Source organism: Emydura macquarii, unplaced genomic scaffold, assembly GCF_026122565.2.
Source record: "Emydura macquarii macquarii isolate MOO-44397 ecotype Brisbane River unplaced genomic scaffold, CSIRO-AGI_Emac_v2 contig_1451, whole genome shotgun sequence".
In the NCBI taxonomy this organism is placed as follows: Eukaryota; Metazoa; Chordata; order Testudines; family Chelidae; genus Emydura; species Emydura macquarii.
This window is the reverse complement of record NW_027131588.1, coordinates 343,040-365,240: the sequence shown is the minus strand read 5'-3', so window position 1 is coordinate 365,240 and position 22,201 is coordinate 343,040. Positions and strand designations below refer to the sequence as shown.

The following is a 22,201-nucleotide window of genomic DNA, read 5'->3' as shown; positions in this document are numbered from 1 at the left end:
AAACTCATATTGATGTCTTTGTACCATTCTGCACAATCATGTTCTATGCATGTGCTGATATTTTATAGTTGGAGCAGTAGCAACAGCATCATTACAGTTGTTTACAGGCACAGCACTTCTTCCTCTCTTGCCCCCACCAGACAGTGTCTTGGTGGATATACTACAGACAGGATTTCATTCTCTGCACCTTTTGCTAACCAAGCAAAACAGTGTATACATATAATCACATCCAAAATCAACCCACAACACATTAAAAGCATAGTAAGATTGAAAAGTCAAGGACTAAAAAAAAAAAAAAAAAAAAAAGCCAGAATTAAGGTTGCCTGTGCAACTTAATTAAGCCCCCAGGTGTGTATAAGTTATGATACAATTTTAATTATATGATCACATACTGTTATTTTTCCAGAAAGGAAAAATAACAGTAAGAAACTGAGGTGGTTAGCTTTGTACTGTATTTTATATTCTCTTCTCTAGACATTCAGATCTTTCAGATGCCACTTGGGCAGCCCCAGTGAGCACTGCCTTCCTGAAGTTCCTATGGCTGCCTTGAAGAATTAAGTTTTAGTTTGCTGGTATTTTCCTACTTTACTGGCCAAATAGATACAGTGAAGGATAGACACAGGTATCTAAGAGCAGGAGGGTTAATGCCCAACAACTTACTCAATGAGGGAAAAATGTACTAGAAAGTCTGGGCTGGAATTTGTCAGGATTTTACTTCAGAATCAAATAGTGTGTCTCACTCACTCACTCAGAACAAAATCAATTGCTTGATTTAAAATAAAAATCTCTATATTGCAAGGGGAGGGAAAGAACTCTGGAGAAAAAAGGGTAATTTGTTACCTGCTAATTTGTATCTTCAATTCCTTCTTTTACTTCCTCCTACCAACTAGTGTAGACAAAAAAAGTAAATATATATTGCCGTCAAAATCAGTTATATAGTACCATACATTTACACGGTGCCTCAAATGACGTAAAGTACAAAAAGCTTATAATCTACTGGCAGAATCCTGCAAGCATTTAAGCATGAATTACTTTACACTTATGAGCATTTCATTTAATCTCCAGAATATTCATGATAAATTATTTCATAAAACAAAATTAAAACAAAGACGAAGTGAAATGTGAGACTGTGGCTCATGAAAGAGCGGCTGTGGCAGTAAAAGATAAAGACAAGAGGAAGAGAGATTCTCGTAGAAATGGATTTTCAGCTAGTGTAATGCAAGAGAAAATCAGACAGATACAAAATTTCTTTGGCTATCATTGCCCAGTTGCATTCCTGACAGGAAAAATGTAATTGCCAGAAAAAAGGTTGCTTCCACCCACTGAAGATTGGAAACAAGTGAGTAGTGACAGTGTGAATCCTTAACATGTAAGGAATGACAGCCCCACCATTCTGATTTCTGATCTCCAGCTGCTATTTGTAACAGTAGGAGGAATTAAACTCATTTGTCAGAGCTATTGTAACTGAAAGGAAAAAGAAATTCTATTTGGTGTCAAATACTAATTAAATATGACCTGTATTCTAGTGCAGATAATTTAATTTAAAAAGCTACACACAACCATGCTAAATGATATGCATTTATGGCCTGATCTGTGTTCATGCTCACTACTGTAATATATACATAATAGTGGATATTTGCTATTTATAAGCCCTCATTGGCAGCTAACCATCACTGGAAATAGGTCAAACAGGATATTTGATCTCTGTTTATCCATTTGATTTTCAGGCCTTCATCTTCAGACAATTAAAAAAAAGTACACTTGTCTCATTAACATGACTTGCAGGTTACCTCTACAGAATACATATCTACTCTACTCTATTTCCTCCTTACTCACCATTCTATACCTTGTCAAATAGTCTGAAATCTAGTGTAAATGCATATGCTACCTAAGAGTACCTCCATCTGCACAGAGAGAGTTCCTATGAATAGCTCTGGGAATTAAAACTGTATGGCTGCATTCCAGGCTAATTATGAGACATCATATAATAACTAGTAACTTCAGTGCAACATATAGGCTATGTCTACACTGCAATAAAACATCCATGGCTGGCCCATGTCAGCTGACTCAGGCTCATGGGGCTCAGGCTACCTATAAATTGCACAAGGGGGCAGGGCCCCAGAGCCTGGGCTCCAGCCCAAGCCCCTCCTCCTATGGGCCAGTTTCCTACTCAATGACCAGTGTCCAATCCTCAAAGAGGCAAGCCCACTTTGGAAGCAGAGAAACTGTCAACCCAGAAGTTCCAGAGGGGTAGCCGTGTTAGTCTGTATACAGCAAAAACAACGAGAGTCCTGTAGCACTTTAAAGGCTAACAAACCCACAACGTCTGATGAAGTGGGTTTCTGCCCATGAAAGCTTATGCCCAAATAAATATATTAGTCTTTAAGGTGATACAGAACTCTCATTGTTTTGCTAAAAACAGATTAACAGGGCTACCCCTCTGGAACTCATCAACAATGTAGCAATGTTTGCCTGAGTCTGCAGACAGCCTGAAACAACAGCTTAAGGAATCATGAGTTGTACCCATTCAGCTCAACATACTGACTCTGAAGCCTGATGATGAATATTTTAGTGTCAATATTAAACTACAGCACTTGAAACATCCATTCTTTCCATTCCATTTCCAACATCCATTGCTTCACCCAAAGCAAGAAGAAAACTTTTAAAGGTGATTGCTACCAACTTCTACATAGTCTAAGATGCAAACATGATATTTCACCTGTTTTGCTGGTAGTGGGAATGTTGGGGTGTGGGTTTTGGTTGTTTTTTTTTTTTAAAGTCATCCTGTTAGAGTGCAGAAGTAGCTTGGTGTGTACAGGACCAAACAACTGAGTTTTTAGAAGTGATTTTCTTCACATTGGTACATATATATTAATTACCAAAGTAAACAGATGATGAAATCTTCCTATACCAAACTGCAGGGAAGCTGCCAAAGAAAAGTAAGGGAAGGGGAAAACAGTAATAACTGTCTGCATTTCTTGGCAAAAATCAGGGTCTGGCCTGGTAAATGAGGGTAATTACCTATATTGTAGAATAGACGTGTACCATAGTATGCACTTAATTGCACACCATACACTCAATTATGCAAAATGGAGCAAGAGAAGAATCTATGGTTACATTTTATTTTTATATCGTAACAGAAAGAAAGGGCCTCCAGATTCAACCAGAGTTACCTGAATCTCACAAATCCAAATTACTGTGAGCCAGCTGCGACTTCTCTCTAACAAAGGGAGCCAGGAGAATCACCTTTTGTCCCTTTGCCACACACGCTCAAAGCTGTCAAGCTATTAAATAGCATCTTCTGGTGCAACAATTTTGTTTTGCTAATCACAGCTTTCCTCTTCCCCCCACAGTAACTTGTTTTGCATTTTAGAAGTCAAAAGGGAATAATATGACTTCAACGTGTAATTTAATAAAACTCTAATTTGGAAATTGATTTTGATGGTCATTTTAAAACAAACTGCACATAATGCACCAGACACCAATGTCACCTAATTTGCCCTATTAAGTTGAACTAGCAACACTGATACTACTGAAAAGCTTATTCTGGAATTGAAGTTGCACAAAATCTATCATCTTGAATTCCAGAATAAGGTTACCTCTCACAATATTCCCTCTTCTCACTTACTTTCAAGCTCCCCTGCTTTTTCTTTAGGGTCTATCCACTTCTTTTCTCTCTCCTCAGGTACAATGAACTGATTGCTACTCTTGTCCCAGCCTCCACTAGCACATCTGTAGAATTTTGCTAACCTATGCAAATCTGGAAGGCAGCACTCCTCCAAAATGCTATCAGCGGGTGTTTTCTTTTGGTGGGTACATGGAGCTAGGTTTGGCTTCTGGATTTGGGAGAGCACTATGCAAGACATGCAAAGATGGAGAGAATCTGGCCTGCCACTGCTGTTATGCTGCACACACAGCCACCAGCTAGTATACTGCCAGGCAAAGATTAAGATACAGGTTACATAACAATGCCATAATGACCACACAGTTTTGTTTATGAGACTCAGATTATTTCATCATCACAGCTACAGTACTTAACACACAAAGACATATAAAATGGGAGGGTCCATGCACTAAATATTTTACCATTTAAATTAGACACACCACAAAGCAGTAAATTCCAGAATGGATGATAAAAGTAAGGAAGGCATGAAAGACAAAGAAGATAACTCTTAGCAAAGCATCACTTCAGTTCACATAGATCTCAGATTATTTAGTAAATTTTCCCATACTTTTCTTTCCATCTTCTCCCTACTAGTGATGTTTGAGGGGCACATATGATAACAGAACAATTATGGCTGGGAGTTTACTAAGGCTATGTCTACACTACAGATTACTCTGATATAATTTACATCACTCAAAGGTATGAATAATCCACACCACTGAGTGATGTAAATTATATCGACCTAAACGCTGGTGTGGAAAGCACTATGTCAGCAGGCACGGGAGAGCTTCTCCTGCTGACATAGCTACCACCTCTCACAGAGGCAGCAGTTATTAAGCAGACAAGACAGCGTCTTCACCAGAAGCAGCGGCACAGCTGCATAGCCTAAGAAAGTATTAATTCAGGAGCAAGAGGAGGGGTAGGAAGGAGAGAAGTGGGATTGGAGCTGGCAGACGGAAATAGAAAGTTTTTCCATGCATAGAGGGAGGCGTATAAAGCCACAGAGTTGTGAATAAAGTTGGTCCAAAAAACAGGAAAATGATTTTGATTAAAAATATTGATCAATATGATCTATTCTGACAAAAATTGGAAAATGGGTCCATTTCAAACTCTGCAAAATGGAAACAACTTCAATTTATTTTTGCAAAATCTTTCTACTTATGGAAGTAACTAAATGCTCAAATGAAGTCTGTGCACCTGACTTTGAAACAGAAAAGCCAGAACTTATGAATTTATTAGGAATTCTGAAGTCAATATTTATGGTATTTGGCTGCCACACATACATCTGATCTTGTTAAATCTTCAAAAATTCTATTTTTAAAATATACAATTCTTCTAACTTAAACATCATGGTTGGGTTGGCACCCAGCAGAAATGTAAAGGCTGTCACTTACAGTCAATTAAAAAATGTGCATATTCCTAAAAATTTTAAGATCTAGAATTATTTACCCTTACTTGGACACACAAAGACTCAGTCAGGAATTTTAATAAAAAAATCTGAATGTGCAGTGCTTTAATGGTTCACCTACATGACTAAATAGACATACAGATCCAAAATTGCTTTAAAAAAAAAAAAATCACATTTTAGGCTATTTGAGTACTCAGTTGCTGTTTGAAGCAATTTGAATAGGCAGCAAACTTTTATTTCCAGGTTTTATTTCCTTAACTTGATTGTAGAAATAACATTTTTTTTTAAAACAATTTACAAAATGACTCATGAAAGTTAATTGATTTCAACATGAGCAGGATTAAACTCAAAAACCAGTGGTCCCCCAAACTGTGGGGAATCCCATAAGGGGACGTGGAGGAATGTTCAAGGGTGCATGGCAGGGCCCAGGTCAGCCCGCAAGGGGGTGTGGAGAAAGCACCTCCCAGCCTCGCTCTGCCACCCGCCTGGCTCCACCCTCAGCCCAGGTCTGTCCCCAGCCCAGCTCTGACCTCATTCTCTCTCTGCCCCCAGGTCACCTCTGCCTCTAACCCCAGCTCCTCCCCCTCTCCAGTTCTACCCCCAGCTCCACCATCAGCCCAAACTCTTCTGCTAAGCCAACTGTACAGTAAGGGAGGGGTGGCATGGACAGATTCCATGACTGGTAAGGGGGGGGTGTGACAGGAAAAGTTTGAGCACCATCGCCATAGATACTACTCCTCTACACTTTTGACTAATGGTGTGACCAGACATTTTAAAACAGCTGATTTTCAGAAATGGGCAAGAAAAGAAAAACATCTAAAGTAATCTCTTTTTTTCATAGCCTTACCTTTAACAGTGACTTTTTTTTTTCATGCACACTTATACGTGGAACTCATTAACTTTAACGTGAGTGCCTGCTACAACCTCATAAACAGTGCTGAAAAGTTTAGCTGAGAACAAACAAACCCACCCGTGAAATTTCATTTCCAGAGCTACCAGTCTCATAATGCTGGTAGTACAAGTAGCATGCTGAAGGAGGTCTGAATTGTGCCCTGAGATATAATATAAAAACAGTAAAAAAAAAAATAATGTGTCAATAGTATGTTATTTTAAAATATTATATTTATTAGACATTAACATGGCAGTCTTTCTGGCAATCCTCCTGTATGTTTTATTCTTACATATATGAAATACCACTAAATAATAGATGTAATATATTAAAGCTGGTTGAATACAACAGTATCTTTCAGTTCCAGAGGGGTAGCCGTGTCAGTCTGTATACAGCAAAAACAACTCGAGTTCTGTAGCACTTTAAAGACTAACAATTTTAATTTCAGTAGGCATAAGCTTTCGTGAGCCTCAGCTCACTTCCTCAGATGCAGTTGGTAGAAATGATACAGCAAAATAGGAAACACAGAAAATATATTCTCTATTAATATCTAAAATATTACTATATTTCTTATTTTGCTGTATCATTTCTACCAACTGCATTTGAGGAAGTGAGCTGAGGCTCACGAAAGCTTATGCCTACTGAAATTAAAATTGTTAGTCTTTAAAGTGCTACAGAACTCAAGTATCTTTCAGTGTCGTCAGCCTTCCAACTGCGAGTGGTACATGGGAAGCTGGCAAGTCACAAGATGCTGTCTTCTTTTCCTTATTTCCAGGTGCTAAAGTTCATCAAAAGACAAATTAAATACTTTGCTACTATTAACTTTTCTATGTAAGAAATAGCTGTATGTGCCACATGGATGTCACATGACCACAAGTGGGTGGGGAGATGGCTATAAGGAACTTGCTATAAAAATGTAGTTAGCACTATGTGAAAGAACATGGATGTTCAAACTATACTGCCATTAACCGCACATTTTTCAGAAATGTTGTTTCCTTGTTGTGACCAGACTGTACATCTCTGATACACTTCTTACTTTTGGCACATGATCTTTTTCGATAAGGCCAATAATTATGTGAACTTTACTTACAGTATTCCCAAATTGTGCCTTATTTATTGGATAATCTGGAGGTATTGAGAGTTTCCCATACCCTCAAAAAATCTAGTATATCAGATGACTGATGTACTAAAGTAACAGGGTAAAAATAAAACTGAAAGTATTCCTGCAAAACTAATATAAAAAAATAATTGTGTTCTTCTTTAATGACATGACTCTCCTCTCCACAAAATACCTTTACTCCAATACTACTAATTAAAAAGAGCATCACAACTTTATAGTATGTTTCTCCCATAAGGCATGATAAATTCCAACATTTTGGATTTTAGGATTTTTTCATGTCCTAATACACACTTTCTTTACATCTAGATGTTACAAAAACCAAGACAAAAGACTTTCCACAAACAGATGCTATGACACAAATCTACAACCAAATTCAAACAACGTAGGCATGGGAGTCATGAAAAAAGAACAGCATTACCTCCGCCCAAGGCCACTATGGCTACTACTACAAAAGACCCTGTGGACTTCGTCGTGGTTACAGGGCTAGATAAACCTCTGACCCTTCTCTGGTCTCTCTGAACTCTCTCCTTGAGGTACCAGACCTTGTGCCTTTACATTTTCTGGAATGGAATCATACAATCCTCCCACTCTTAGAAAGAGTCCTAGGCTACAGTACCCTGTGGGTCCACTGCGCATACCCCGCAGATCCAACTGGGTTCAGCATCTACAGTACTTCCCTTCAGAAATGGTTATCAATGGTAAGTACAGTGACAAGATTGGCTTAAAAGGCTAAGTATTGTTTATTCTTAACAGTAGGAACAAGGCAGAACATAAGAGATAGAGGTTGTTAAAATAATTAAAGGTCTACATGCATGTCTATCATGCCTAACGGTTTACCAGCACCCTGGAAGCTCAAGCTTCTGCAGCCACCCAAGCAGGTGTCTCTGTGCATAAATCCGTTCCCTGTGAACAGCTCCCAAACAACTCCCTCTCTTCTGGACAGAGAAAGTCTTTTTACCTGTTTATGGCTCTTTCAAACTGTTGGTTCCCAGCTGTACCAAAACAAGATGTGTAATTTGGCTGGAGCCTGAAAGGCAGACCCTTCATAGTTAATAGCTCAAGAATGGTCTCTTAGTCCTCCTGGAGGATTTTTTGAGGGATGTCTTCTTATCTTGAGTCATCAGTTTTGACTTCCCGCTTTCTTTTTCCAATAGCCCGCTATTGAACATTCATACAAAAACATCTCTTACAACAATCAGACAAACACATAACACATATAGTATTCAAACTTGCTACTGAGTAGCTCCAAGCCCATCACATTTCAAAATGAATTATTTTGGAAAAAAGTTTTATAGCCTGTGTTATACAGGAGGTCAGACTAGATGTTCACAATGGCACCCTCTAGCCTTGAAATTTATTAATCTTACTGGGATGAAAATGTAACAGGTGTAGAATTTTTCTAAAGGAAATGTAATAATGGTTTTGGGTGTCAGCTGGACTCCACTAATGCACACTTTCAAGTGCAACTCTTTTTAAATAAAGTTTTTTTCCTTGAAAGTTTCCATGTTTTTTCAGAGGGGTAGCCGTGTTAGTCTGTATACAGCAAAAACAACGAGGGTCCTGTAGCACTTTAAAGACTAACAAATTTCTGCAGGCATAAGCTTTCATGGGCTGCAACCCACTTCATCAGATGCATGAAATAGAAATCACAGATAGGAGGTATACATATACATCCAAGGGTAAGAAACAACAATGGGGAGGGTAAGTGGGGACTTGTGCACTATAATACTGAAGCAAGGGCACTTTTATTTTATTTATTTATGTATCTACCTGTCTATTTATTGTGCCTCAGCCAAGTTAACAACAATTCAGAAGAGTTGCTCTCTGGGAAAGAAGTTGAAATTGGCAACACTTCAGCCTGAATAAACTATTACAATAATAGATAGAGAAGGACACCTTGAATGCAATTTTTTATGATTAAAACATCTGTGTTCCTGTGGAACCATTTATACTATAATAATTTTTTTCTTTCCAAATATGTGGGGAAACTGTCAGATAAAAAAGAAAGAAAATGGCAAAACCAGCAGAGGCTGCCCTTTATTATGAAAGCTGAATGGACTTCATTGAAGGAAAGTCATTACAAACATCATAGTATACCACTTGCAACTTACCAGATGCTCACTGACAGAAGACTAAACTACTAGGCAGAGGCAGATACTTAAATTAAGGAGACCACCAATGGGGTCCAGTGCCAAAGCCCTGAGAAAGCAAATCTCTGCACCTTCCTTGCAGTCTCCATGGCACCACTGCGAGGATGGCAGGCGCTGTCTCTATACCTTACCTGTAGGCTCCATCTTTCACATTGAACTCTGACTCCAGGAGTAGAGGGTTTGATAAGTATGAACATTTATGCCCCAATGTTCCCAACACCAATTCTGCATCTGACTGCTGGAAAAGAAAAAGACTTCTCTCTCCCCACTCCACTACTTCCCAAAACCACTAGATCCTGGCAGGTGGTCCACTATTCTAACTTCTCCCCCAGTACCTCAGGGGAGCTTGGAGTCTTCTCCCCTGTGAATAGCTTCTAATGTGTGCCTCCTCTGTTGATGTGGCCTTACCCAAGCAGCTGTGAAGTCAAACTGACCAAATTCTTGTCAGTCTCAATGCTGACTGCAGGCTTCTGAAAGAGCGGCAGTGAAAGATGACAGAACTATTCAGTTTCACTTTGCTAGTGGTTCAACACTTGAAGCTCTGTGCCTGCAGAATAGAAAGACTACATTTAATCAAAACGGCTAGAAATTTTGTTATTTTTAAATGTAAACTGAAACTCTTCTGAAGCTGATGTCTTCAGCCCAATCTTGAAAAATCCACTCATCACTTGCAAATGGATCTCTTCTCCTGGTGATTGAGAGTCTAAACCATTATTTTTTGCAGAATGTTAGCTTTCATTTTAAAAATTAAGCTAGCTTTCCTCATGTGAATGATACAGGGCTATATTCCTGTGTCTGCAGATAGATAGTTCAGTCTCTCTGCTGAAACTCAGAGCTTTGCTGAACAAAAAAGAAAAATTAACTAGTCAGTTTCACTGGGTGCCATGTGTCCCATATCTCAGCAGCACTGTCACATATTCCTGCATCTCAGGTGAGAATTCGCATTTGCCTGGAGTTGCACCTTCTGTGTTCTTGAGGTCAGAGTAGCACCTGCTGAGTAAGAAAACAGGCTTCTCCTCACAGGCAGGGTGTAGTGGATGGAAGGAGAATGTGGCATCAGCAGCAATGAGTGAGGAGCCCAATACTGGCACCCTGTACACCTGGTTAGCTGCACCAAGCATTTCCATCACCAATCCCCTAGGTATACTCATACATAGCCCCAGGGACTTCCAGCAGCCACCTATTACCCATCCCCCCACTGCCTTCCACATATAATATAGCTTCCCATTTGAAATACTCCACCTACAAGCACCCAAACATTCTAGACGCCTCTAGTAGCCACCTATCTAGCCAGCACCACCAAACATCCTCCAGCAGATGCCCACCTACATATGCCAAGTTTTGTGCAGCTCCATATCCTATTCCCATCACTGCTTAAAGCAGAGTATATTGACTATTAGCTTAAGTTATATGCAAGATATTTGCAAATATGCAAATTATCTCGTTAAATAATTTGGACAAAACTTGACAGCTACATATTCAGAATTTTGTGGGCTGAAATGAAACTATCAAGAACCTTGAGGATTTAACACTGCTGCTTGGAAATACTACTAACAGCAGCAGAGGCAAGATCTTGAACATTTTCATGGGAAGCACCACACCTCGTACATGAGGTTCTGTGGTAGATTAGCAGTAATTGTCCTTAACAATCCCCTTTGTATCTGCAAGGAGAAGGGAAAAGAAACACAAACATCTTCTAGCAGATAGAGTTGGGGGTAGAGTGAGAAATTTATCAGAAGCTGTGACAAGATGCAGAGGCAACACCTAGTTCTCAGTAAGCAAAAAGTCATTATCTCTGGCTTTTCTTTCTTCTCCCCTTATGCACATGATTTGATTAGGAGCTATAAGGATGGCTGTTTGTCAGCCAGGTGGAGAAGAGTGCCTATAAGAAGGCAGGGTTCTAGATCCAGATGAGTGAACCCCAGATTATGTTTGTCTTGAATTTATGCTGATAAAGTTTTGCTCTTGCTGATTACTGTTGTCTTATTTCTGCTAATGCACTTAAATGATGGTTCTCCCAGGCAGACTGAAAGGACAGCCATCAAATAAAAATTCCAGCACCCTCCCTTTTCCAGCAGGTGGGAGAGGCAGAAACCAGCCTTCTCACCAGGGCACTTCCCTGAGCAACACTGATGAAAAGACACTCCATATACATGTACACCTCCTCTTTTGTATCTACCTGTAGTTAGTAGGTACCTGATAAAATTTTTAAGTGCTATCAAACATCCTACTCCTCACACATCATTAAGGAAAAAGGTGCCAACTCACCAATTGTGAATGGATTTTTCAAGCCCCACCAAAAGGAAAAAACAAAATAAATATTAATTCCACGCAAAAAAACTTCTTAAGGTTACAGAGTGAAGCAGTCAAAAGATAGGAAAGGCCAGAATCCAGGTGGCATGCACAATTTTAATTATGCCTTTTTGTGAATATGCATTATGATACAGTCTTTCTTTATATAATTACATCATGTTTTTCCTCCTGTCTGGACCCATAATTCACTCATCACACAGGATGGACCGTGCTCAGTGAATGAGGCAGCTGCTCAATATTACTTTTTGACCTCTTCATTCAAAGAGTGACATGTCTTATTTACTGCACACCAACTAAACCTTTCACTGAATAAGGATTTTTTTCAAGAATGTCTTAATGAGCTTTTCTATTACACTCATCACAATACTACAAATGGAGTGCCTCACAAACATTCATAAATTTATCTTCATAATACTTCTTTAGAGAATATATACCACATTTTACAAATGAGGAGCTGAGGCCCAGGAGATTAGGCTAAAACTTACAAGTAACCACACATTTTGGTACCTCACTGTGACACCCTGTACTCAATGTTCACCACTTTTATATGGTTATGATATATTGTGCATAAAGTATGCCTTGTGAAGTATCATTTGAAAACTCATAATCTGTTGAATATTATTGTCCTGATGAAATGAGTGTAACATCACTGCATTTAAAATTGTGAGATATTGCTATATTTTTGTTGATGAAATATGCTGTAATTCTGGGTAGCTCAGTCAGAGAGATTCCCCTTGCCAAAATTTCATATCCATACTCAAAATCAGTCAGAAGTGTCCCCTTGCCAAAATTTCATATCCATACTCAAAATCCCTGAATCAATACGCCTGTTTTTAAAAAAAGATTATTTTAAAAATTGTTACCTGTTTTTCACTGACCTACTCTCAAAAGTGGTAACATCGCTTTTGATTAAACATTAAAAAAAAAAAAAAAAAATCATCCTGAGGCTACAGACCAAGCTGGAAAGTTTCAGTCCAAAAGGTTAAAGTTTGTCAAAGTTACAAGAAACTGAAAACAGAGTAACAAGGGAAAACATTAATCAAACTTAATAATGGGTATTAGCAGGTTTGTAATTACAGAAAACAATAAAGGAATTGTTGAAAAGGAAATCTCTTAGGATTTGTCATAAACCACTACCCTTGATAAAATGTCCACCTATTCCTTAAACTTATTTTAATTTCTATTGTTTTATTCCCTATATTTCTTCCCAATTTGTAATTCCTCTTAGTTTTTAAAATTAAATGTCCTTTTTCTTAACCACTGCACCAGTATAAACAATTTGTCAGGTTCCAACTTATTAAACTCACAAAAAACACACCAAATAAATGGTGAAAATTAACTGAACCTCACCCCCTGCCCCCCACCAGTGTCAGTCATTTTATTTGCCTTCTCTGCAGGTGCCTTTACAATAAATTATCTAGATCCTTTTAAAAGGAACACTATCAAGTTGGATGCTCAATACTTAAGGTTTGATACAAAACAAGATTTACAAAAAACCTTGGATGAAATCCTGCCCTCAATGATGTTGAGGGGTGTTAAGCCATCGATATTAACAGAGATAGGAATTCACCCTTTACTGGCAGAAATTTTTTTTTTTTTCTTTTCTTTAGGCCATCCTGTCTAATGTTTGCCATTGTAGTATTCTACCAAGATTTGAGAACCAGAATGTGAAACTGATCAGAACTACAGATAGAGTTACTTTCACTTTCTACATTTTGTATTGTTCAGCTTAAAACAAACTGCATAAGTAGTTTTAAAACTCTCATATATTAACACTTTAAATTAGTAATAGGAAAAATTTCTTTAAATATTATTTTAACCTGAGAACGTTTAATTTCACCCAAAAGTTAGACTCCAGTCCTGCAAAGGCTTATCCAGGCCCTTATCTTTAAGTACACGAGAAGTTCCTTTGAAGTAATAGGGGTAATCGTCTGTATAAAATTAAGCATTTAAACAGGCAGTATCAGGACTTTATTCAACATTTATAATTACACATCTTTTAACCAATGAATAAGGCCTGGATTAAAATATTAACCTCTGATAGTACTACTAAATGCAATACCATCTAAGAGCTCCTTAATAATTTGCTGCTCCAAAAAAGCAGCATAGTTTTATAGTGCACTTTAGACCCATCAGTCTGCAACTCTTTATAAAATCTCTTTTTTAAGTGGTTGAAATCTGCAAGAATAACTAACTAAATTCTTGTTGTTGTTCCTGTATTCAAGTTTACTAATTTCTCAACTATTATATGCACCTAAGGGAGGGAAGGGGAGCAGGAAGCATTTTTTTTTAAATGGAACAGCTTGGTAAACAGTTATTTTCTATCACTTGTTTACTGTTTTGTTGTAGACATGAAATGAATATACAAATACCAAAAAGCAATAAGTTCCTCACAGTTACACTATTTACATTTTTGTTTTGGAAAAGTGTTATGGCTGTCCCAAGAACAATTCCTGTTTGCTATAATCACTCAGAGGAATTTCAAATATTTTAATTAAATAGCAAGAAAACAATAATAAAAAATGTTAACTATTTTAAAGTTCTATATATACTTATAAATGAGCCAAATCTGAAAACAGTTTTCAAACATCATTTTCATTTAAATCATATTTGAATATAGCTAGCCACCTCATGTAGCTAAAACCAAGCTCTGTTCACCATCAGATTCAGGAAGTATAGTCAAATCCCAATAGAAGATAATTTTGAAATCTTTCATTTCACATTAAGTCATTAAAAAGCATGAAACAATATAATTAAGCAGCTGCCCCAATTGAAAAAGGCCACATTTTAAATAATCTAACATCATAATTAGCATTTGCCTGTGTAATTTACTGGAATGCATAACTGTGGTAACTGTGCATTTAAGTTTGGCACACAACTCCCCACCTAAGTCTCTTGAGTCATCTAGACAGACTTATGTGTTGTGTTGGGGGAGGAGCCAGCCGATGGCCATCGTATATGTAGGTACCAATGACACAGGGAAGGATAGGAGAGAGGTCCTGGAGGCCCAATTCAGGCTGCAAGGTAACAGATTGAAGTCCAGGATCTCCATGGTAGCATTCTCTGAAATGCTTCCAGTGCCACACACAGAGCCAGTTAGATAGGCAGAACTGCAGGGTCTCAATGCATGGATCAGATGATGGTGTAGGAAGGAGAGGTTTAGATTTATTAGGAACTGGGGAACCTTCTGGGAAAGAGGGAGCCTATACAGGAAGGATGGGCTCCACATAATCCAAAATGGAACCAGATTGCTGGCACATAAAATTATAAAGATCATAGAGCAGTTTTTAAACAAAGGGCTGAAGAAAAGCTAACAGGTGTGGAAGAGAATGTGGTTTAAACAGAGACATCCCTTGGGGAAGGATCTATTAATGGAGATTCTCTATGTCCTAGTAGGAAGAGAGGGTAGAAGAGGATAAAATACGATAGGATCTGCTGAGAAACAGTCAAATGAAAAAAGAATACCATTCAATTATATCACATAATGGCAGAGAGCTAAAAAGTGACGATTTTTAAGTAATTATATACAAATGCTAGAAGTCTAAATACTAAGATGCGTGAACTTGAGTGCCTCGTTTTAAATGAGGATATTGATCTAACAGGCATCACAGAAACTTGGTGGAATGGGGATAATCAATGGAACACAGTAATACCAGGATACAAAACATATCAGAAAGACAGAACAGGTCATACTAGTGGGGGAGTGGAACTATATTGAAAGAAAGCATGGAGTCAAATGAAATAAAAACTTTAAATGAATCAAATTGTTCCATACAATCTCTGTGGATAGTAATTCCACGCTTGAATAATAAGAATATAGCAGGAGGGAGATACTACCAGGATAGCAAGAGTGACTATGAAATGCTCAGGCAGATTACTGAGTTTTTTATTTTTATAGTCTCACTAATGGGAGATTTTAACTATCCCCATATTGACTGGGTACATGTCACCTCAAGACAGGATGCTGACACCTTAAATGACTGCTTCTTGGAGCAGCTACTCCTGGAACCCACAAGAGGAGAAGCAGTTCTTGATTTAGTCCTAAGTGTAGCACAGGATCTGGTTCAAGAGGTGAATATACCTGAACTGCTTGGTAATAGTGATCCTAACATAATAAAATTTAACATCTATGTGCCAGATGGAAAAGCAGCCTGCAACCGTAGCATTTAATTTCAGAAAGGGGAAGTACACAAAAATGAGGAAGTTAGTTAAACAGAAATTAAAAGGTACAGTGCCAAAAGTGTTAGCTTTGCTAGCCGCATGGAAACGTCTTAAAGACACCATAATAGAGGCTCAATTTAAATGTATACCCCAAATTAAAAAACATAGTAAGAGGACCAAAAAAGTGTCACCATGGCTAAACAATGAAGTAAAAGAGGCAGTTAGAGGTGAAAAGGCATTCTTTAAAAAGTGGAAGTTAAATCCTACTGAGGAAAATAGAAAGTCAAGTGTAAAAATGTAATTAGGGAGGCCAAAAAATAATTTGAAGAACAGCTAGCCAAAGACTCAAAAAGTAACAGCAAAAAATATTTTAAGTACATCAGAAGCAGGAAGCTTGCTAAACAACCAGTGGGGCTACTGGATGATCAAGATGCTAAAGAAGCACTCAAGAAAGATAAGGCTATTGCAGAAATCTAAATTAATTCTTTGCTTCAGTCTTTATAGCTGAGGATGTGAGGAAGATTCCCAAACCTGAACCACTCTTTTAAAGTGAAAAATCTGAGGAACTCTCCCAGATTGAGGTGTCATTAGAGAAGGTTTTGGGACAAACTGATAAGTTAAACAGTAATATGTCACCAGGACCAGATGGTATCCACCCAAGAGTTCTGAAGGAACTCACATGTGAAATTGCAGAACTACTAACTATGGGATGTAACCTATAATTTAAATCAGCTTCTGTACCAGATGTCTGAAGGATAGCTAATGTGACACCAATTTTTAAAAGAGGCTCCAGAGGTGATCCCGGCAATTACAGGCCGGCAAGCCTAACTTCAGTACCAGGCAAATTGGTTGAAACTATAGTAAAGAACAGAATTATCAGGCATATAGATGAATACGATTTGTTGGGGAAAAGTCAACATGGTTTTTGTAAAGGGAAATTATGCCTCACCAGTCTACTAGAATTTTTTGAGGAGGTCAACAAGCAGAGGTGATCCAGTGGATATAGTGTACTTAAATTTTCAGAAAGCCTTTGACAAGATCCCTTACCAAAGGCTATTAAGCCAAGTAAACAGTCATGGGAGAAGAGGGAAGGTCCTCTCCTGGATCAATAACTGGTTAAAAGATAAGAAACAATGGGTAGGAATAAATGGTCAGTTTTCAGAATGGAGAAGGTTAAATAGCAGGGTTCCTTCAGGTGTCTGTACTGGGACCAGTACAGACCAAAATATTTACAAATAATCTGGAAAAAGGGGTAACAGTGAGGTGGCAATATTTACAGATGATACAAAACTACTCAAGATAATTAAGTCCAAAGCAGACTGCAAAGGGTCACAAAGGGATCTTACAAACCTTGGTGACTGGGCAACAAAATGGCAGATGAAATTTAATGTTCATAAATGCAAAGTAATGCACATTGGAAAACATAATCCCAACTATACATATAAAATGATGGGGTCTAAATTAGCTGCTTCCACTCAAGAAAGAGATCTTGGAGTCACTGTAGATAGTTCTCTGAAAACATCCACTCGATGTGAAGCGGCAGTCAAAAAAGCTAACAGAATGTTGGGAATGATTAGGAAAGGGATAAATAAGAAGACAGAAAAATATCATATTGCCTTTTTATAAATCCATGGTACGCCCACATCTTGAATACTGCATGCAGATCTGGTCACCCCATCTCAGACAAGATATATTGGAATTGGCAACTAAAATGATTAGAAGCATGGAAAATATATATATGAGGAGAGATTTAAAAAGACCACTAAAGGGGGATATGATAGAAGTCTATAAAATCATGACTGGTGTGGAGAAAGTAGATAAGGAAGTGTTATTTAATCCTTCTCATAACACAAATACTAGGGGTCACCAAATTAAATTAATAGGCAGCAGGTTTAAAATGAACACAAGGAAGTATTTCTTCACAGAATGCACAGTGAATCTGTGAAACTCCTTGCCACAGAATGTTGTGACAGCCAAGACTATAACAGGGTTCAAAAAAGAACTAGATAAATTCATGGAGGATAGGCCCATCAATGGCTATTAGCCAGGACAGGCAGGGATTACAGTTTACCAGAAGCTGGGAATGGCCGATATGGTGGATCACTTGATGATTATCTGTTCTATTCATTTCCTCCAAAGCACCAGGCATAGGCCACTGTTGGAACACAGGATACAGGGCTAGACAGACCACTGGTCTGACCCAGTATGGCCTTTCTTATGTTCCAATGACTTGTTTAAAATTCAGACCCTTAATGACAAAATACTGTACTAAACAGAGATGCAAGACAAAAAACTATATTCACTACACTTCATTTTCTTCTTTTAATATTTACACGTTGCAATTTGAGATTAGAAGACCAAATCTTAGAATTTCATATTTTACCACCACCAATTAGTACTGGCTGAATGTTTCCACATTAAGTACAATTTATGCTAAATCTTACCCAATTATAGTTTCATCACTGACATTCTTTATTATTTAAGTAAAAATTATTTCCTGGGAGACATGCAAAAAAGCAGATCCCAGTTATGTAGCATAGCTTTCGTAACCTGGGATTAGCCACAGTTCAGCCACCAGTGGCCAGCAACTGACTGATATAGCTATACCAGCACAAATTCAAGTGGAAACAAAGGAAGCCATGAATTGCACTGCTTCAGTCTACCTCGATTTCAAACAAGGGAAAACAACCTATGCAAATCACATTTTTCTTTATCTATGTTTGGGGTTTGCGTTGTTGCAGTAAAACCATTTGCTGGTTACCAAAGTATAGACATGAATAGGGAAAAAAAATTGACAAATATGTATATCATCATACTCAATATCTTAGTAAAACATGCATCCAAGAAAAATGTCACTGTGGTATTTTGTTTCTCCCTTTTATTTATTTCTTTTTCCTTTTCTTAAATCAGGCCACTAATCTATCACTACAAACCCCTTTGCTTTCCATAAAATATATCAGTTTACAAATGCTAGTTATGTTAGCTACCTGATAGCAGTGATAATGGAAGAAATTTTTTTTTTAAATTAGGGACAGAAATTATAAATTTAAATCTACTTATTTAAGAACGTCAAAGGTGGATCCTTCAGTCCTGAACTAATATAAACACTGAAAATCAAACAGTGGAAAGTGCTTTACATAGAGGAACAAGAACATCAATTTAGTTCTCTTTATTCAAATGCATTACAACCTAGCAGAAATGTTCAAAGTAAAAAATGCTAATTTTAACCACACCTTGAAGCCAATGATGTTTTTACTGATTTAGGGTCAAATCCCACTCATTTCACTCGTGAATAATCCAAATGAACCTAATAAAATTACTTAAATGAGTGAGGATAACAGGATTTTACCTTTATTTTCTGACTTTCAAGTAGACTGATAATGTAGAATTTAAGGTCCCAATCCTGTAACTCACTCTGCATAAGTGAATCCCTGTACCCACACAGAGCCAGTTGTAGGATTTGGGCCTAAAACAATAATTAATTCAGAATACATTAGACATTTTATTTCTAGTTATTACACAGAAAATCCCTTACTATATTCCGTTAGGAGTTATGATCTTTTTTGACAATGACAATAGGAACCCTATCTCTGAACTATGATCCCCTATCAACCACTTAGCTTAGTATTTACATAGTTGTCACTATGGTCTAACGTACTGGTTAACCTTCTCTGAAATATCAACTACAAGAAGAAATGAATATGTTGTACCACTACACCTATAGTTTACAGAAATTGCAAGGACAAATGCACCATTTGAAAACAAAAAATCCAGAGAATATGAACGAGAGAATAGAACAGTCAGAAAACTGTATTCTAATCCATACATCCAGTTTGAAGAATCTGTGAAATTAAATGACTTTTTAAAAAGTTTCATAATTAAAACAGCACCCTCTCAATCTAATACCATGTATTAAACTAATTGATTATTTTTTCTGACATCTACTAGTTTCATTTAGCAAGCTGAATAAAACCCACAAAACATTCAAAAACAGTTCATGAAGATTCCAATCTTGTAATGGATTCTGTATGGCCCAATGGACAGAGTAATTAATTATCAAGGAGAGCCAGATTCTATTCCTGGCTCAGCTACTGGCCTGCTGGATGACCTGGGGCAAGTCATTTTGCCTCTCTGTGAATCAGTTTCCCCATCTTCAAAACAGGAATAACAATCCCTTCCTTTGTAAAGGGTTTTCAGATCTATGGATGAAAACCACTGTCTAAGAGCTAGGAATTAGTATTATTTGGACAGACATCTGTGTTCACATGGAGCACCACTGACCTGGCCAACTCATGCTGAGCTCATTGCAGAATTGGGACCAAAGTGATACACCTGCTGATTGCATTTCACTACTTTTTTTTTTTAAATAGCATTTTTTCCCAACAACTAGGTAAGGTTAACATGCCCACACCATATCCAACTCTGAAGAACAATCACAGAAGAAGAGGTAGACACTGACAAGTCACACGTGTAGTCTGACTTTGTTTTTCATGTTAACGTTCTAAAAACACTTGTTTTAAACCACGTTTGTGAACACAAAAACAACCAACCCAACATTTGCCCTAGCTCTATTTAGCTGCTGAACTAACAGATGCACCCAGCCCAGCAGCGTGTACAAGGGCAGCAGCCACAGTAACAACTGGGACAAGCAGGCTGGTTTCCTGTGTGATCCCCCTACACCCTCCTGTTAAGAAAGCACAGCCCCACACCTGGTGCACGTTTAGCATGTGGACAGTGAACAGGGCATAGGGAGCTGGCACCCACACACACACACATACGCACAGGTGCCCTCCCCTCCGAGAGGCCGGGCTGCTCACAAGAAGCCACCACCGCTCCTTCCCCACACACTGTCACACAGGCTGTGCCCTTCTCCCCACTCGCCCCTGCTTCTCCACAGACCTAACCCCGGGTCACACACACACACCTGGCACCAGCGGTCACCCACCCGCCAACCACAGTCATTCATCCCCAGTCTCACACACATACCCCCGTATCACACATATACACCCACCTGGCTCCGCTCACTTTAATGAGTAACAAAAGATGCGCCCGGGCTCAAGCAATTTTTTTACTTTCATAAGTGATGCGTCAAGCCTCAGGTGCCCGGCTCAGCCCTGGCACAAATTATGCGGCTCCAGCTCCAGCCCCATCCCCAGCCCCACACATTCCCACACACCAGCCCCATTATTCTCACCCACGCCCCTGCTCTGGTAGACGCATCCCTCCCCACCTCCGTGAGTGCTGCGTGCCCCCGCCTCCCATCCTCCCCCAAAGCAGGCAACCCCTGCGCCACCGCGCTCCCCCAGCGGGCTCCGGCCCCTGCTTGCTCCCGTGAGGGGCCTGCCCTGCTCCCCCAGCCGCAACCCCAGACCCAGACCCAGCCCCAGCCTCTGCTCCCCGGACCGGCTGCCCGTACGGTACCTGGCGGAGGGGAGGGGAATGGTGCCGCAGGGGAAGGAGGAGCGGCCCACGCTCCCCTCGTTCGCTCTCTGCTTTGCTTTGCTTTTTGGGCTTCTTCCGTGCGCGGATGACAGCTGTTTACTGCGCACGCGCACACCCTCCCGGAGGCACGGCGAGAACGGAGGCTAAGCTGCTGGGTCACGTGACACGGGAGACACTCCCCGTTTACTATGCCGTAGAGCCGTGTCACATGACCAAGGAATATCGCAGCCGTCCGAACCGAGTACTTGCGGGAAGAGAGCTGTGCGCGTGTAAGAAAATGTTCGGGAGAGGGAGTGTCATAAAGGTAACTGAAAGGGTCTGGATGACGTCATAGAGACCGTCACGTGAGGCCCGTTGTGCTGCAGGGTGATGTGGGGGGGAAGGCAGCTAGCGGGTTCTGCCTGGGCTATAGAAGCCGCACGGGCGGGTCTCGCTCCGGGGTTGCTTGGCTTGGCCCTTTGGGGTCGCAGCGCCTCTAGCGACTGCCCGCAGCCAGGTCAGCCCCTTCCCCGCTACCCGCAGCCCGCCGGCCTCTCGGAGAGAGCTGGCCGAGCCCCGCTTGGCGGTAAGCCCATTCGCTGAGGGCAGATGAAGGAGCTGTGCTGTGCGGGCTGAACGCGTCGATTTCTGCACCAGATAGGCGCCAAATGAAAGGTTTCTAGGTCTTATGCTTGTGGAGAAACCTTTGCAAGTGCGACCCGTTGGGTGCTGTGGCCTCACAGACAGCTCCGTGCCGCGGCTGCTTTCCGCAGCCCAAGCTGTAATAGAAATAGGGCAATTCTTTTTGTGAGAATCTTTGGGGGGAGGGCGTTGCTACGTGTTTTGTGCGAGGCAGCCCAGCTGTCGGGGATCGAAATGCTTGCTCTCCAAACAAGGCTCCTGGCTGAAATTGGTGACTGACTTTATTTGAGCGCTGGAGCTAAATGCAGAAGTCATCTCTCTGTGGCTTTCCACAATAGTATGGCTGTCTGTCATTCATTCATCCATTGCCGAAGAGACTGCTTGACAGTGGAGTGTAGCAACTGATGGCAGTTTCCACTTTCCTGCTGTCATA

The 22,201-nt window shown here is 39.6% G+C and overlaps 1 protein-coding gene and 1 long non-coding RNA gene across 11 annotated transcripts in view; one reads left to right on the top strand and one right to left on the bottom strand.

Moving 5' to 3' along the window:
• The window catches only part of KDM4C (lysine demethylase 4C), a 463,532-nt gene extending 442,308 nt beyond the window's left edge, over nucleotides 1-21,224 (bottom strand). For 9 of the 10 annotated variants that reach the window (XR_010920738.1, XR_010920740.1, XR_010920739.1 and 6 more), the window contains exon 1: nucleotides 21,127-21,224. The gene's annotated coding sequence lies outside the window, so the exon portion shown is untranslated. Of the gene's footprint in view, nucleotides 1-840; nucleotides 875-21,126 lie in introns of those variants that run through there. The other variant, XM_067553079.1, reaches the window with a different exon arrangement.
• A 130-nt stretch (nucleotides 21,225-21,354) lies between these two features.
• LOC137156354 (uncharacterized) overlaps nucleotides 21,355-22,201 on the top strand; it is a 53,692-nt gene continuing 52,845 nt past the window's right edge. The window contains exon 1 of the long non-coding RNA XR_010920741.1: nucleotides 21,355-21,451. This is a non-coding gene — a long non-coding RNA (uncharacterized lncRNA). The remainder of the gene's footprint in view (nucleotides 21,452-22,201) is intronic.